The sequence below is a fragment of the Lissotriton helveticus genome, chromosome 11, assembly GCF_964261635.1.
Source record: "Lissotriton helveticus chromosome 11, aLisHel1.1, whole genome shotgun sequence".
Classification (NCBI taxonomy): Eukaryota; Metazoa; Chordata; class Amphibia; order Caudata; family Salamandridae; genus Lissotriton; species Lissotriton helveticus.
Window position 1 is genome coordinate 873,091,974 of NC_136072.1, and position 17,162 is coordinate 873,109,135.

Sequence of the window (17,162 nt, forward strand, 5' to 3'; positions counted from 1 at the left end):
CAAAATGGTGAGAGTGACAGTAGCGGTCCTTGGTTTCACGCGCAGGGTAGGTGCCAAACCTATTCAAGCAATGGTAAACATATTGTTAGGTTTGAAAAACCCCATTCTTATTATATACTTATTTTGTGCCATAGTAGGTTAGCAGTGTGCAGCTAAATGACATCTCTTGTGTATTTATGTTATGCAACCCACTGAGTTATCCTTGTAATCCGTGAGCTACAGTTAGCAAGTGTGTCTCCATTTTGTATTTCACAATTCCTATTAGGCTGTGTCCAAACTAGGCCCCGTTATTCATTTCGCTTGCCTCAGCTGGAGACTGTATTTTGTTATTATTTTCTCTTCTGTTCAAGGTTACCTTCTGACTTACTAATGAATAGGCCATTCCGCCCTTGTATACCTATCAATGTGTGTTTCTCTGCTCCCATGTTAGGAGACGCTGAGTCCCGGCACGGCAACCTTGAAACTGTGATAGTGTGTACCCATCTAGCAGGTGGTAGCTCATCCTTCTGTGCCTCCTTTGTTCACGTTCGGCCTAAACCGGTAACTTTCCATTGTGGGCATGTTTGGGGTTCCTGGAGGAATGGTTAGGTGTTGCAGGTTATTGGGGGGCCAGTCCCTCGGCAGACATCTTAGGGTGCAGGTCAGATTGGACTCCTCTGTAGAGTATTGCTAATAAACGCCTGTTTGTATTCTCTACTGTCTGACCAACTCTTCATTACTTGGGAAGGCATAGCAGGTGGTTCTCAGTAACCCGGGTGGCCCCTAAGGGTCACTTCCTTCAATTGGCACCAGAACTGAGACCCCGCATGGTTACCCGACTCACACGTAAACAGGGTGGCGTCTGGTCAGTTGGGCAGGTCGGGGATGCCCACATGATAAGAGCCGGTTCTCTTGGCTGCCCCGCCCGTCTGAATGAGCGACTCCTCATCTAGTGGTCACAGGCTGGGGTCCTGAGAGGGCAAAACCTTGGAGTTGACCGTTTGGTCCGAAGAGTCAGCAGTGGAGAATAATTTTAATCGACCTGAGTGCACTAGGTGAGTGATTTGATGCTTGGAAAACTTGTACTATTCTTGAACGGCATGAGCCTACGGGCTGTGTCCTTGTACAGTCTCCGGACTAACTTGGTGCAGGTATCGGACTGCCTTGCTTGAATGGCACTAGCCGATGGGCAGTGTCTTGGTACAGTGTTCAGACTGTCTTGGTTTCAACTTGGTGGGTTTGCGGACCATTGAAACTCACAGAGTGTTGCGAACAATCTGCCAGGCCAACTGGAAATTCGATTTACCCTTGAAAAGGTCCGGGACTGAAGCATGTCTTCTTGAGCTTGTTGCAGTCTCCGGACTGTCTTCTTGAACTTGGTGCAGTCTCTGGACTGTAAGGTGTGGTCCTCAGATTGTTTTTGGTTTGGTTTCTCAAACTCTTTTGTTGGTTGGGGTTATATTTGTCCGTTGGGGACAGTGCATGTGTCTTATGTTAAGATGCCTTTTCTAAGTAAATTAGGGTGTCTTGGATGTCGGTGTTCTACTGAGGCTCGACTAGAAGAGAGCCAGCCTGCGCCTCCGGAGGCTACCCAAATTGTAATGTATATGTCAAGCATGGCATTGGCCCTATTATGTTTAGCACGTTGTGGAATAAATATACGAGGGACAATGCTGATTTACACTGGCCGCTTACTGACTCGATTGATGAACAAAAATAGAATTTCTTGCTGGACAAATTTTTTGCCAAAAAGAGCATGCAGTCGATGTTTGGTTCTTTAAGAGTATGGCAGAAGAAAGCAAAGCAACAACGTCTTAGAGCAGAGAAGGAGGCACGGAAGAGACATACGCAAACAATAACGCAGAAAGCTGTGACCTAAGATAGAGAAAATATAGAGAAAGGCATAGAATGTGCAGATAGGAAGTTTCAATTGCAGAATAATAAATGTTATGTTGCTAGAGAGGAAAAATATGTTTTTGTTGAGGAGTTATTAGATTCTTGTCCCCACCTCCTTATGCCCCTGAACGGATATACCCAACAGTTCTGACATCCCAGTCTTTAGCCCCTAGTGGCGCCCTCCCTAGTGTTTCTGTTTCTAGCCCTACAGCCTCAGCTCCGGTCCGCTTGCTTCTCCTCTACTTAAGCAAGTCCCTGGGGCAGGAGCTGTTAGCTCTCCTGTCCTGTCTACTGTCCCCGTATGTGCTGCTTTGCCCCCTTTTACTCCTACAGTACAGTCTCTGTTCACGATGATACTTGTCTCTTCATCTGCTCTTTCCCCTTTAATTGTGACACCTCAAACATGCAAAATGGCGAGATGCATGTGCATGGGATGCATAAAGTGAATTGGGCAGCAGATCGAGACCGCATGGCAAAAGTGTTGGTCCGCTGTGGGTGATGAGGAAGAGAAAATGGTGGTGAATCAAGCAGCTCAGTGGGCTCGGAATGTGATCTATAGTGTGGAAGATGTGTGGAGTGTGATGAAAGATTATGAGCCCTTCATACATCAGCATGCCCTGAGGCATATGTCGCCCACACTGATAGGACTGTGGGATCAGTGTTTTCATGGTGTTGCACCGCAGATCATCTACGACATACGGGACAGGGTATATGCTACAGGTATGGCCACAAACAAAGTTTTTAGTAATGTGGTGGTTTATCAGGGCAGATTGCTCGAAAAGGTTCCGACAATAGTGACACGGTTTCCCATGAGGTAAGTCAATCCCATTTACCATCCTGAAATACCAGAACTGCTTGACTTGACGAATACTGTGACTAGGCCACGAGTCAATTGCTTGGTTTCAGGAGCAGTGGATCTACACTCCTTGGAAGAGGAGTGAGGTAATATCCCTTAAGGCTCAGTTGCCAGACGCTTGAAAAAATCTTACTGCATACAACAAAGGGTTGACAGCAGTGGCCTCCTCCATGGTGATGACGTTAGCTGATATTGAGTTGTTCTTTGGCCTGTTGGTACCGGTAGACATATGGAAGCAAGTGCATACACAGGATCATGTAGTGGAATTGGGTGGAACATGGGATTAGAGTAAGGCGTGGGACAAGGAACGCAAGCCCGGCGAGAAGTTGAAGGCATAGTTATTAGCATTGCCAGATTGCATTATTACTTTTATGCATGCCCTTATCCCGCCGACATGAGTGGACTGGGACAAGTTGACTGCATGTCGTTAGAAGAAGGACAAGAATGTGTCCGATTTTTTTACTAGGTTTGAAGGGATGTTTGTAGACTTTAGTGGTCAGGATCTGTCGTTAGAGGGTGGTGTCCGGTTGTTTGTCAGCAGGTTTGTTAATAACTTACTCCCCGAGATTGCAACAAGGTTGCAGGCTTCGGAAAGTACTTGGAGCACCTCCTCCCTATCGGTAATATCGAGTATGGCACGTTACTATGAGCATAGGGAGAATGAGGAGAAAGAGAAAGTGGAGAAAAATGGTGCTATAAATAGCTCTGTTTCTCGTTCACTGGTCCCAGGGGCAGTTCTGTCTGGCCAAAATAATGTATTTTTAGGTTTTTCAGGCATGCCAGTTGTTAGCCTCATTTCCAAACCTCTTGCTTTGACTATTGACCCCTTTACAGTTGATTTGCCATTTTAGCTAAAATCAAATTGCGGGGAGAATTTGATGGGATTGCATTTGTTAAAAAGATTACATGTGACAATATTTTGTTCTCCAGACGGTGTATACATGACTATTAGACCAAAAGTGGCCCGTGCAAAACAGTGCTTCACAAAAGATGCCACCCTCCCCTTTGAGTTTAAGAATGTGCCGCGCACATTGTGGGCCGCAGGAGACACGGATGTGGGGTTGCGCCAGATCCCACCGGTCTCTATCCAGATAAAGGACAACACCAAATTGCCACGTATGCCCCAGTATAAGATCACAAGTAGGAGAAAATGATTTATTGCAAATAATACAGGATCTGATTGAGTCTGGTGTGGTTGAGGAGACCGTGATGAATGTGTGTAATAGCACTATTCTTCCTATTATTAAGAAGGCATCCGTGGATTCTCCTCATGCTCATCCTGATGTTTATTGCTTTGTAATAGACCTTAGAGAGGTTAACAAGATAGTGATTCCCCAGACATTACCACGATTGTGACAATGAATCCCCACTCAGCGAAATTCTTCTCTGTGATGGATTTGAAAAATGCTGTCTTCAACATACAAATCCATACAGATAGCAGATATTCATTTGGATTTGCAATAACCGGCCGAAGCTTTATATTCTGTTGTGCTCCACGAGACTATACAGAAAGCCCTATCTATAGTCAAGCTTTAAAAACACAATTGGATTTTTTGGAACTTCCCCCTGGTAATGTGCTCTTGCAGCACGTTGAAACCTTCTAGTGGCTTCTGATACTGAGGATGGTTGTAAAGATGCCACAGTTAAATTGCTCTTGCATTTAGCACACCATGAACACAAGGTGTCCCTTTCCAAATTTCAATATTGTAGATAGGAGGTCACCTATTAAGGTCACTTACTGTCGAAGGAGGGTCGCAGACTAACACCAGGACTGATAGCTGCTATCACTAATATGTCTGTTCCTAAGACCCAACACAAGGTGCGTGCCTTTATTGGTATAACCTCGTATTGTCGTCACCGGATCCCGAATTATTCCTTACTAAGTAAACCCCTACTTTACCTGACCACCAAAGAAGTGCATGAACCCCTGCTGTGGATATCTGCATGCCAGCAAGCGTTTGAGCAATTAAAGGTTGCAATTTGCTCTGCTCCCTTTGCTTGGTACTCCTGATTACCAGAAGACTTTTGTGCTCTACGTACACGAAGCAGATGGTTGCGTGCTCTGTGTGCTAACACAGGGATTCTGTGGTAAGCAGAGATCCTGCGCTTACTTCTCTGCTATTCTTGATAACGTCGCCAGACCACTCTCGAGCTGCCTAAGAGCAGAAGCTGTGGTGGCAGTTTCTATTAGACAATTGGCAGGGCTCGTCCTTGATACTGACCTCACAGTAATGGTACCCCATGCTGTGGATACGCTTTTGAATAAGACAAAGACACAGCACTTTACTAGTGCACGTCTGACTGGATATGAGTTGACCTTGTTTACTCCGTACATTACCTTCAAACGATGTGCTACTCTGAACCCAGCCACGTTACTACCCCTCCCTTCGGAAGACACAAAAGGATGGGTAGACCTGATTGATGTTCCCTTACCAAACACCCAAAGGGAACTATATGTTGATGGCTCTTGTTTCAAACAACCAGATGGCACTACTACTGCAGCGTACGCGATCACAACATTACACACTGTAGTTGAGACTGCATCCCAAATCAATCGGCCCAAGCTGCAGAGTTGGTTGTCCTTCTTTGGGCTTGTAAGTTGAGGGAGGGACTAACTGTCAACGTCTATTCTGACAGCCAGTATGCCTTTGTGGTGGCCCATAATTTCGGGCACCTCTGGGCGGAGAGAGGGTTCTTTACCTTGCATGATCTGCAAATACAGAACGGCCCATTGATACATAGAATGTTGTCCACATTGACACTTGCCAATAAGTTGGCAATAATAAAAAGTAGCACCCACAAAGCAACAGACGATGTTGAGAGGGGAAATGTGTTCGCAGTTCAGACAGCTAAGGAGACGGCTAGATCGAAGATGAAAAAGATGTTTGTGGCAGGTCCCGCTAGGTGAGTCCCAGACAATGGAATGTTTGAGGACACATTAGAAAATGTCAAGGAAATTCAGGGTGAGGTGACCCTAGACGAATTTGCAATATGGGAGGAGAGTACAGGGCATTTGGATGGGTATGGGTGCCTGACTGACCTGTCGGGAAAACAGAGATGGTTGTTGCCTAATTCGTACGTGCTCCCTGTTCTTACCATTGCCCACGGCCCAGCACACATTAGTGCCAAAGGAATATGTAAGCTACTAAACCCAGTATGGCAGAACAACAATATCTCTAAGGTAGACATGCATCTAGTAAAACACTGCATTATTTGTATGAGACATAATCCTGGGGAAGGCACTCCTACACCCTCAGGTAACTTTGCACCGCCTTCCTTCCCTTTCAAGGTCCTCCAGATGGATTTCATCTAAATGGAACGAGTGAACAATTTGAAGTATGTGCTGGTCGTGATTTGTGCATTCAGTAAATGGATTGAAGCGTACCCAACTAGTGAACACGGCTGGGGCGACGGCGAAGGCACTCCTAAAAGGATGCGCCGCTAATGTCTGGGGCGTTTCAAGACCCTAACGCTTTTCCGAGATACAGTACCCCCTGCTTATAGATTATCTGTATGAATAGTCTAAAGATCTTCGTTCTATCCATCAACAGATTCAAAGCACACTGCAACCAGTATCAGAGTGGCCCGGGCATCAGCTACAGCCTGGTGATTAAGCCTTGGTGAAAAACTTCCAGAGGATAAACTGCCTGGAGTCTCGGTGAAAGGGACCACTACTTGTCCACCTCGCCACTCACACGGCAGTCAAGCTCGAAGGCCAGAAAAATTGGGTGCATGGAACCCACGTCAAAAAGGTCCCTATCCCAGTTCCTTATGACCGGTGGGTCATCAATGGTATTGCTGATCAGGAGGGGGAGCGGGTGCCCCGCTTTGCTCCCATTTTTGACAACCTGATTGAGGTGGGTGCAGATGGACAAAGGAAGTGATGCAGCCCTGCTTGAGGCGGTCCCACCAGAGATAAGGGCTGCCCCGGATACTCCTGCTTCCAATTCTCCAGAATTTGAGTCTCAATGCCCACCTGACCCTGAGTTTCACCCCCTTTTTGTTCATGAGACAGTGCCCGGAGTCACCAGATACCATCTACTCCCTCGGCGGAAGGTCAGTGCATCAGAGGCCAGGACCGCAGAGTCGAGATACCGGCTTTCTAACAGAATCATGATCATGACCTACGCCAACACCAGACCCTTGCCTTGAAAAAGCCCACGGCCTATAGGCTGTCGGCTGTTCTTTATCAACAGATGTAACATGAAATAAAAACTACGCACATAAAACTTTCTTAAAGAACGTCTGTATTTCATTTTCGGATCACTTCTGACAAAACGTGAGGGCACAGTCCTCCACTTTTCCTCTATACTTATGGTGGAAATGAGTCCATCTTGATGTTTATGTTGCAGAAGATCATGTCCTAAAATATTGTATATATGTATTTGATGTTAATATCAGATTTTTATAGTGTAATTTTAAGGATTTAATTAAACGAATAAAGTGATTTTGACTGTCTGATATCTGGAGCATAAGTGTACACTCCATCACACCAAACCTTTGGCAGACTGTATCTGATGTGCAGAGCTTGTTTGTCATGTGTTATCTGTACAAACTGTTGACAAAGTGAATGGCCTGCAAAACCCATGTAAAAGCCCATGAAGAGCAATAACCTGCACTCACAAATATCTTGCTTCTCCACTTATTACTCCGAAGCACACAATACAACATAGATTGTAATTGGATGCTAAAAGATTGGTACAGGATTTTTCATTTGAAGATTGATGTGTTAGAGGCGAGATACCATGTGTTACAGGGAAATCTTCAATTCACATAATACTAGTCAGTGGTGTAAAGCAAAATGATGGGGTCCCCTGCAGAATGTGAGGAGTAGGCCATGAGTTTCCTCTATCTCACAGATATTCATTGGCCTTGGGCATAGTAGAGTGCCTCTGAAGAGTTTGGTCACTCCTTATGAGTTGTGACCCCACCTCTGCTGGTGCAGCTGCAGAGGCCAGTGTTACGCCCCTGACACCACTTGCCCATAATACAAACTGTAATTATTCACACATGCACAAACACACACAACTTCCCCCTTTCCACTGCTCGGTCATTTGGTCTAGCTGACCCGCCGCCTCAGAGCATGTGATGTTGCTTGTGAGACATTTTGGTAGTTTACTGTGGGCTCAGATTCCACCCATTCCTTACCATTGGTTGTCCTATTCTTCATTCTCACTTACTTTCTTCTGGTTTATCAGCTCATGCAGATGTCAATTCCTGTTCTTGTGTACAGCCCTTCACTGGGGCATAGCCCAAGTGTTCTTCCACAGCTGGCGGTATTGGAACTACTTTTGTTATTTTTACTAAAGCACTCCAAAAAAGTACTATCCCACCTCTCTCTTTTACCCCTGTGATTTTGTCCCCCACCCTAATTCTCACCAGTGAGCTTGTGCCGCACAGTATCAGCTCACCACTGCCTTAAGAATTTCTATAGAATAAAATATTTTAAACCATATCACCTCAAGATTCCCACTCTGTCGTTGATCTGTGAGAAAGAGATGCTTGCGATCCCTTTGCATGTCTCTCCTCCAACAGAATTTTGCCTCAGGTTCTCCGTGTAGGACTCTGCACTGTGAGAAAAGTACCATGGCTACTTGTCCCTGCTTTGTGAAGCTATAAAAGTGATTCATATATACTTAAGTCTATTTCATATAAGGGGGTACTCTATGTTAAACCCGGCTGCCCCTTTATTTTCCTCATTTATTTGTGCCCCTATTAAGTCTCATGCGAAAATGTATCAGTTGAAGACACGCCATATTATTGATCTTTTCAAATGTCATTCTGTAGTGTTGATGTGCAAAGTTTTTTTCATTAGTCAAGTTTTGACTGATCCTATTTTTTCCTTCTTTGACATAGTAAGATTTGAAAGCCTGAGCTAAGAGCTAATACTATAAATTCTACAAAGAGCTGAACTGCAGCTTCATGAAAGGGTTTCAATGCTTTTGCATTTCACTCATGAGGGACATCTAGTAACGACTATTGGAACTGCAGCTTGATTCAATGCTTTTGCATTTGACTCATGAGGGACACCTAGTAGCGACGAGTTGAACTGCAGCTCTTTGTAAAATTATTTTGATATTGGATACTGTAATATTCACTGCCCACTGCTAATCTCGTTCCATAATGCTTTGCAGGGCCTTTGGTTGGGATTGTATTTTTGCCCATAATAACTGTGCTTGGGGTGGTCCTAAGAGGATGGGATCACCACTGAATCGTTCAGCATGATATGCTCTTTGTGTTCAAGGCATCTGCTTGGTCCTCCCCCTTGGTTAGGAGGTACCCCAAAATCATCACCTTTCTCATTGCCTGATATTTCAATTTAAAAGTTCACTTTTGTGAATTGGTCACATACTTTTTAACCTGTAAAGTTGCTTTGTCAATGCATTTGTGGGTGCAGTTTAGAAGCTGACTCCGCTACCTGAAGGAGTGGATTTTTTTGCCTGACTACGTGTTTTTCATGGAATGCGTAGTTAACAAATTTCCGCAAACTCCGAGAGCGGAGCGGAGTTCATTGCCCTGGGTTAACTTTAAACTGCAACAGCACTTTAGAGAATTTCTATGGGTTTCGGGGAGCAAATTTTATCTCTAACCTAAATATTTGCACTTTACCATGAAATGTAGATTGTCTTATAGTTAGGTAGCAGAAGTCACTGTATAAATCATGTATGAAAGGTTTCTCCCCCATGCTATTGGGGTTTTCATGGTGCATTTTATTATAAAGATTAGAATGTGGTGTTTATGGGTTTATATTTATTTTTATTTTTCGGGACTGGAATTCTAAATAATTTGCCGTGTTCCCAATATAAAAATGATTTTACTTTTCTCTAATGTATTGTAACTATCTGAATTGATGCATACTACATATATTTTAAGATACTCAAAGTGTGGCGCAAAAGGGTTCACGGTTCAATACCAGGTGCCGGCAGCAGGCTAGTCCAGCACCATGTGACTCTGGGCAATAGCCCGCTTATTCTTCACGTCGGCCCCAGCGCCTTGACACCCACCGGTAATTGTGCGCTTTGCAATTACTGGATTTCATCTCTTTTTTTTTCATGCAAACAATGGCAAACATTTTAAAATTAAAATAAAACAAAGGATATGTGTGACATTCATTGTAGGAAAGTTCAAATGGCAAACCAAAAAACATAAACTCGTTCTAGAAGATTTCCATAGAACTTTGTGACTATTGCAAAAGACCCTCTATAACGGTGCATACGTGTGTTCAAAAGCCAAACTAAATATGCATCAATGCACAAGTAAATCGGTATTTTGACAACTAGTGTTGCAGTCTCTAAATGGATTTCATCCATGAATCCCTTCCTTACTCTTCCACCACAATCAAGAGGAATTAATTAGATTCATATTTCAATCAACAAGGATGATGACAAGCAGGGAAAGCAGAATTGATCTGCATGATTAGGTCGCAATTGCAGGAAATTAAACTATACGAAACCTATTCTGAAATCACTCCTGAGGCTCTGTATTGAATTAAAAATTAAATTCAAAGTCTTATGCACAGCCCATTAGGCCTACTAGAGGAAAGGACAAGACTTATCCTTTGCTAGTCTCCAATTAGAAAGTTTAATCAGACACCTCGAACCTGATACAATAAAGTAGATTTAATTGGTTGATTCCTGTAGGGAGAAGCGTCCGGGTTGAAAGACCGAAACTTTTGAATAATCTGAGCCTTCTCCTCAGGGTTGAACCCAATAACCTGTACTTAAGAACATTACTGAAAATAAAGGTTTTAAGACTAGCTTTTGACTAAGTAAAATGTTTCTGTGATGCGCAAAGGAAATGATTTTGAGGTCAGTGGATGGGCTGTCATGCAATGGGCACTGCCCCCTTTGACTCCAAGTTAGCTAAACCACCATATGTATACTTCACTACTGCCCAGGCAGAGATTTCTTTTCTGAAACTGAGTGAGTTCGTTTGATGAAAATGTATCACGGGACGGAGCTCCATGTCATATCAGGCTGGTTGGCAATTTTATGGTCCACAGAAAATATCAAACAGGGAGTTTGTTTTTGCAAAACAAATAAGAAACAGTGTCTTTCACAGGATGGAGGCTCTCCCAGTGTCTTTTTCCAGTTTGCAAAAGCCATGCTTTTCATGACAATTAAAAACAGGAAAAAACAGTGTTTGCTGATTAAATTATATCAGGCTTTCCAATATTAGTCCAGCAGTCCTGTTGGAGGTGGAAGTTGATTAACATCAGTGTCCGGCCTGGACCAAGACCACCAACAAGCATTTTCCAGGTTTCCTATCCTGCCAAAGCTGAAAATCAAATAGCCAATTTTGTTGCCTAGCAGGAAGTTCTGATTACAAAGCAGATCATGGCAGGCAGTTTTCCACACCCTTCCGCAGCAGAAGGTGCAGCTATTCAAAAATCACAAGACTCCGTTCTCCACAAGAGTAACCTTTAAATGACTCCAGTCCAATGTCTAGAAAACAAGTTTCCTCTCACAACCACCCATGACATATGACTCACATCAATCTCTATCGGGCAGCAGTGCAAGCCATCAATAATCTACAGGTTCCTTTTCCAACACTCCTCCAGTGTCCTTAACCACCTGGACACCCAGAAGCAATGCTTGACAAGGACAATGGTATAGCCTGTTGCTAGAACCTATAATCCTCTTATTCGGGACCCTGCTACCCTCCTCACACTGACAGAGAAAACAAATAAAACCTCTTCCGCATCATACTGACTAGCACATACATACCACAATGCTGCAACTCATGACAATCAGTGTTCATTTTTAAATTATCCATGCACTTAACATTACTGATGTCATCATACTAGACACAATCCTCATCACTGAACATGGCAAAAATACACTTTAACACAAATGGTAAGAATGCTTACTGCTACATGTTACATCAAGTGGTTTGACCTCATGCCCCTGTACATAAAGTAAACCTTTAACATTCAAGCTACTCACCTGCCTCTTCCCACTCTGAGTATTAAGGTGAGTTTCCTTCAATCCGATAGACAGAGTCCATTGAATGAAAAAAAAACACTTTACCAAAAAAATCTCCATTGCTTCCATTCAACAGCCCAGCTGATTTGTCTTGGAAAATTGAACTGTCCAGGTTGCTCAAACATGAAGACAGTGACCATAATGTCTGACTTATGAAGAACACCCACAACTAACTTTTACAACACAATTCTTAAATCAAATCATTTAGTCTGGCCTAGCTCCTTGCATCTCAGTGTATCAATTAAATTAAATTTCAGCATGCACCTGTGTTAGACCTGTCATCCTTAGGGTGGTTTTCCCCTAAGCGTTTTGCATGCTAACCTCTGCTTTTTGCTGATTCATTTTGTTGACCTTAGGACTTTAACCCCTTCGGTGCTCATGATGAGCTCAGCTCGTCATGGCATATACCTCTCAGGTGCTCATGACGAGCTGAGCTCGTCATGACCACACTCGTTTGTTTGCTGTCCAGCACAGGAGAAGAATATCATCAGCAGCGATGTGGTTAAACACTTTACCACTGCTGACCAATGCTAAAGTGCATGTGCTTCTCCCCTAAAAACATGGTAACATTGGTGTATACACAACGGACACATTTAATTTAATTGTAAGTTCCGTGTAACTGTGTACCCAAACACTCATATTGGTTTTTCACTACTATGAGGCCTACTCCTCTCATAGGTGAACTTTTAGAAATCCATAATATACTTTTAAGCTGCAATTCCTGTTTAGAAAGGAGAAGCAGCGTCATGTTTTATATCTTTGAAATGGTATTGATAAAGCCTCCTTGCTGATACAGTTGTATTTAACATTATTGTTTTAGAAATGCCACTTTTAGATAGTGGGCATTTCTCTGCTCTTACTGATTTGTGTGCCTGAAGCCTTTCTCCAATACACATCTGGGGTGAATGACAGCTATACTTTGTGCATTCCCTCTATACAGCCACAAACACAGGAAGGTTAGCTATGTCTGCATACTAGTCTGCCTTCCGGTGACTCTTCCTGAGCAGGAAGGTAGTGTCCTGTTTCCCCCACAAAGGGCTGATTCCTCCGTACTGGTAGTCTGGAGCCAGGGCTGGGATACAATGACCTGTGTGCACTTCAAAGACCCATCTTTGAAGTCCCCCCTACTTCAACGGCACTACTGGTATAAGTACTGATACTCTGACCCTACCAAGACAGTACACTATTGGACCTGTTGAGAACGCTGCAAGGAAGAAGGACTGCTGTGCTGCTACTATGACAGCCACTCTGCTGGACTGCAGCTCTGGAAGAATTGCTTTTCTTCTTTGATGTGCTGCCTGTTGTCATGTGCTTGCTACCCTATGCCTTGCTGAGGAAAAGGACTGGACCCATCTCATTTGAACTCAGAGTGACTCAAAGGACTTGTTGGTCTGACCCCTGTTCTGAAGCCTCAGGGCCATCCAAGACTTCCGACAACCCTACAACAACACCTGGAGTCTGCCATCTGTGAGTCTTGCCTTGCCAAGTGGTGCCAATTCAGCCCTGGGTCCTTGGAAGTAGTTGTTTCAGTTCTGACCCAGTAGAATCCACGCTTTGACGACTTTGCGCTGATCCTAACCGACGCATCCCTCTTTGACGCCAACAAGTTTCTGCCCGACGACATCACTTCAACAGATTGTGCGGCTCGAAGACAACAGACTGCGGATCCATGACGTCTGTTCCTCGCATCGGGTCCTCAACATTGAAGCTTCCCCCATCCAAGGTATTTCTTCAGCGGGACCTGTGTGAGTCCTGTAACCAGTCTACCCTCTATTGCGGTCTCCTTGAACTTTGGATTTACCCCTGTCTAGTGTGGGAAGATGTCCTTGGTTGGACCTTTATGATTTTAAGCACTACATTTTGATTTAGTCATTAAAAATTCATAGCACAGGTTCTACTTTTTGGATTTATGTCATTTTGGCTTTGTTTTACTCATAAAAATATAATCTTTTTTTCCAACCCTTTGTGCAGTATTTTGTGATTGGTTTCCTTGTGTTCTTATGTGTGGGGGTTGCACAAATACTTTATACATTGCCTCATTAAATAAGCTTGACTGCTCTGTGCCAAGCTACAAGAGGGTGAACACAGCTTATCTTTTAGTTTGTATCTAGCTTACCCTAACTAGAGTGGTGGTCCCTACTTAGACAAGGTGTAAACCTCTGCTAACTAGGGACCCCATTTCTAACACCTATAATTCTACATCAATCTTTGCTACATCAAAGAAGATGACATTGGAAAGGCATCATCAAAAGGCCCATTTGCCTTCATGGTTTTATGATCTCCTGCACTTCCATATCTACACAGATGTAGTGTGAAGCGCCATGCAGGTGTTGTAGATGGGCATTACTTCACTTTGGGAGTCACCACACGCTGTCGTTGTTTTAGTGTGACTTGCAGCTCTCATTTTGCCATTCATGGCTGTTGGTCCCTGTAGTGTAAAGAGTCACGTTAATTGGAGCTTTGTGTCAGCAATTGTCGTTTTTGTTTAGTGTCAATGCAAAGGGGCCTATTTGTGGTAACAAGGAGCCCAAACTTCAGGATTTCACATTTCTTTACAGGAGCAGCTTAACTGATGCCAGCAAAGGTTGAAGACCTTAAGGATCAGAAGCTGATTCCAGCAGAGGGCAGCAGGACTCAGGCAGGTTCATTTATAGGTCCAGGCTGGTCCAGTGATCAAGTCAGATCGACAGTTGCATTGAGGCCTCTGGAGCTTGTTGTGTCCCCATACTTCAGACAGGGGGTCAGCTAACTGACCCTTTTAGTCACTCAGGCAGCCTGGAATGAAGGGAGCTGCTCCAGTTTTCCTTCTCAGAGAAAAGGGCAGTCCTCAAGCAGCAGGACAGTCCTCTGGGGGTCAAGGCAGTCTTCAAGTAGCAGATCAGTCCTCTGGTAGCAGCTTGACAGTCCACTAGGTAATGAGGCAGGCCTGAAGCAGCAGAGCAGTCGTATAGGAAATATTCTACCTACTGGCCCAATTCACTTTTAAATGGGGAAGTCCTACAGCACGCCCGGTATGCAGTAACTCCTCTGAGACAATTTCCCACTTTTTATTCTTCTGCACTGCATACCAAACCACACACAAGAAATTGATTATTCCATTAAGCAATCTTGTTAGCCTTATGTACCCCGAGATAGCTCTAAGAATTCTTAAGTTAGACACAAGACAAGTGATCGTGATTGGTATGGGCAAGTATCTACAGGCAGCCTTTCCTAATCTGCAAATGATTAGAAGGATTATCACAATCACTTGAGATTAAGGCTACTGGTCCAGGAGAGGGAGGGCTGTGAAATTGCTTTATGTGCCCTTTCTTCACAACTGAGTTCTATTGTGTTTCCCAACTTGGAGTGCACCTGCCTTGTTTTAATAGCTAGAAAGCTGCTAAAATTGCTATATTAGTATTGCAAATATGAGTGTGTTATAATAGATTTTTTTAAGTGATGAAAATATGCACGTTTTTAAGCTATTTTACTATTCTCAGTTTCAAGTAGTATTCTATAGTACTTTTAAAGAGTGTTTTATGGATTGCAATCCGAAATAAACAATATTGATGATATTGATGATGATGACATTCTTCTGTAATGTCCACAGGTCCTGGAGTGTATTGAAGAGTTGCTTTGGGAGTCCAATATTTATAGATAATGTCATTCATTGAAGTGAGGGGAATTCCCTATACTACTCCCACATTTAGTTCTAGAAAGTTCTCCCCTCTCCTGTCTATGGGTCACGATGTTTAGGGGTGACAAAATACTAGTGTCAGGTTCCTTTGGGTATGCAGGAGACAAAGGGGCATATTACCAAGCAATAGCGATAATTATCGCTATTGCTTGGTTAGAGACAAAAATTTACCGCTGACCTGCGGCGATTTTTTATCGCAAATAAACCTTGGTATTACCAAGGTTTATCGCAAATGCGATAAAAATCGCCCGCAATGCATGAATATCGCTGAAAAGTCTGCGATATTCATGCATTATCGAGCTAATGCTCTTAGCCATGTTATCCACCTCCCGTTGAATAACATGGCTAAGAGCTGCTCAGGGCAGGTATTAGCTTTTGGAGATATTCACGCTTAGCGTGAATATCTCCATAAGTTGGTAATAGGAGATAGCGATGTTAGCGACTGTTTCCAGTCGCTAACATCTTGGCACGCCCACTTTGCATGTCATTAGTGATAAATATCACTGACATGCAAAGTGGGGCCCAAGATGGTTGCTATCTCCTACTAGCTGTCGCTAACTGGTGTTAGTGACAGCTAGGTAATATGGAGATCATTTTATCTCCGCTTTCTAGGCTTTTAAAGCCAAAAAAGCGGAGATAAACCCCCTTGATAATATGCCCCAAAGTGCTTTGAAATTTAAATGGGGCTGGGGAGAATGGCATGTCCTGTCCACACCTAATCACCTTTTGTGCCTCTGTCTGGGAGAAATATGCATACCCCAACCGCAGAGCCATTCAGAGTCACATTACCCAAGATACAGGCAGAAGGCACAAACGACTCGGACAAGAAAATCCCAACTTAATAAAAGTGACATTTTCAGAGTGGTGACTTACAAGTCAACTTTACTTTTGAAGAGATTTTAAAATTGTTATTAATTTGAGTGTAAACACCATAACCTAACTAAACATGATTCCTTATTAAATGTAATAATGTAACCCCATGTTAGTCAACGGGGTAGATAGACATTACAGTAGTGAAAAAATACTTAAGGAGTTTTTTACTACCAGGACATATTGTGTCACAGGTACGGATGTCCTACTTTTTAAATATAATGCACCGAGACCCATGAATCTGTAGAGCCTATCTTAGGGGAGATATATATATTGAAAAATAAAGTTTAGCCCTGGCAAATGGTTTATTTTAGCAACACAATGAAGCACCCCTGGGTCTGGAGTGAGGTGGGAGGGAGTGCAGGGGAATCCCTCTTAAAGGACAGTATCCCTCACCTACCCGTAGGTGGCATGGTTCATCATTGGGTACCTTCTCTCACTGCGAGCCTAGTCGCAGTGCGGGCTATAGCCCCCTCTCTGAGAGGGAGGAGCTGAGGGATGTTTTTGTAGTATGGTAAAGGGGCATACTAAAACCTTCAGATGAGTTGAGTGTGGTGAGCGTGTGAAAGGAAAGTGAAAGGGTGATAAAACTAACTCCCTGGTATGTCAGGACAAGCTTTAATGGGACATCCAGGGGTCAGGACTAAAAATATGTAAACTATGGCAGGAGGATTCAACTTGTCATGGTTTAACTGGTTGACATATTCCAGCCGTAGTGCCCTCCATATCGGTGCCGTGGCTTTCTTCAGTAGTGAAGTGAGTTACCACGCATACAAAATTTAGTTGGTGGTCAGCAAAAAGATGCAACCAGCTGGTAGGTTTATGGACCAATCAAAAGTTCTGCTGGTCAGCTTTGTCCCCGCATACTTGGCAAAGCTAGTGGTGCCTTACTCTCGGTGCA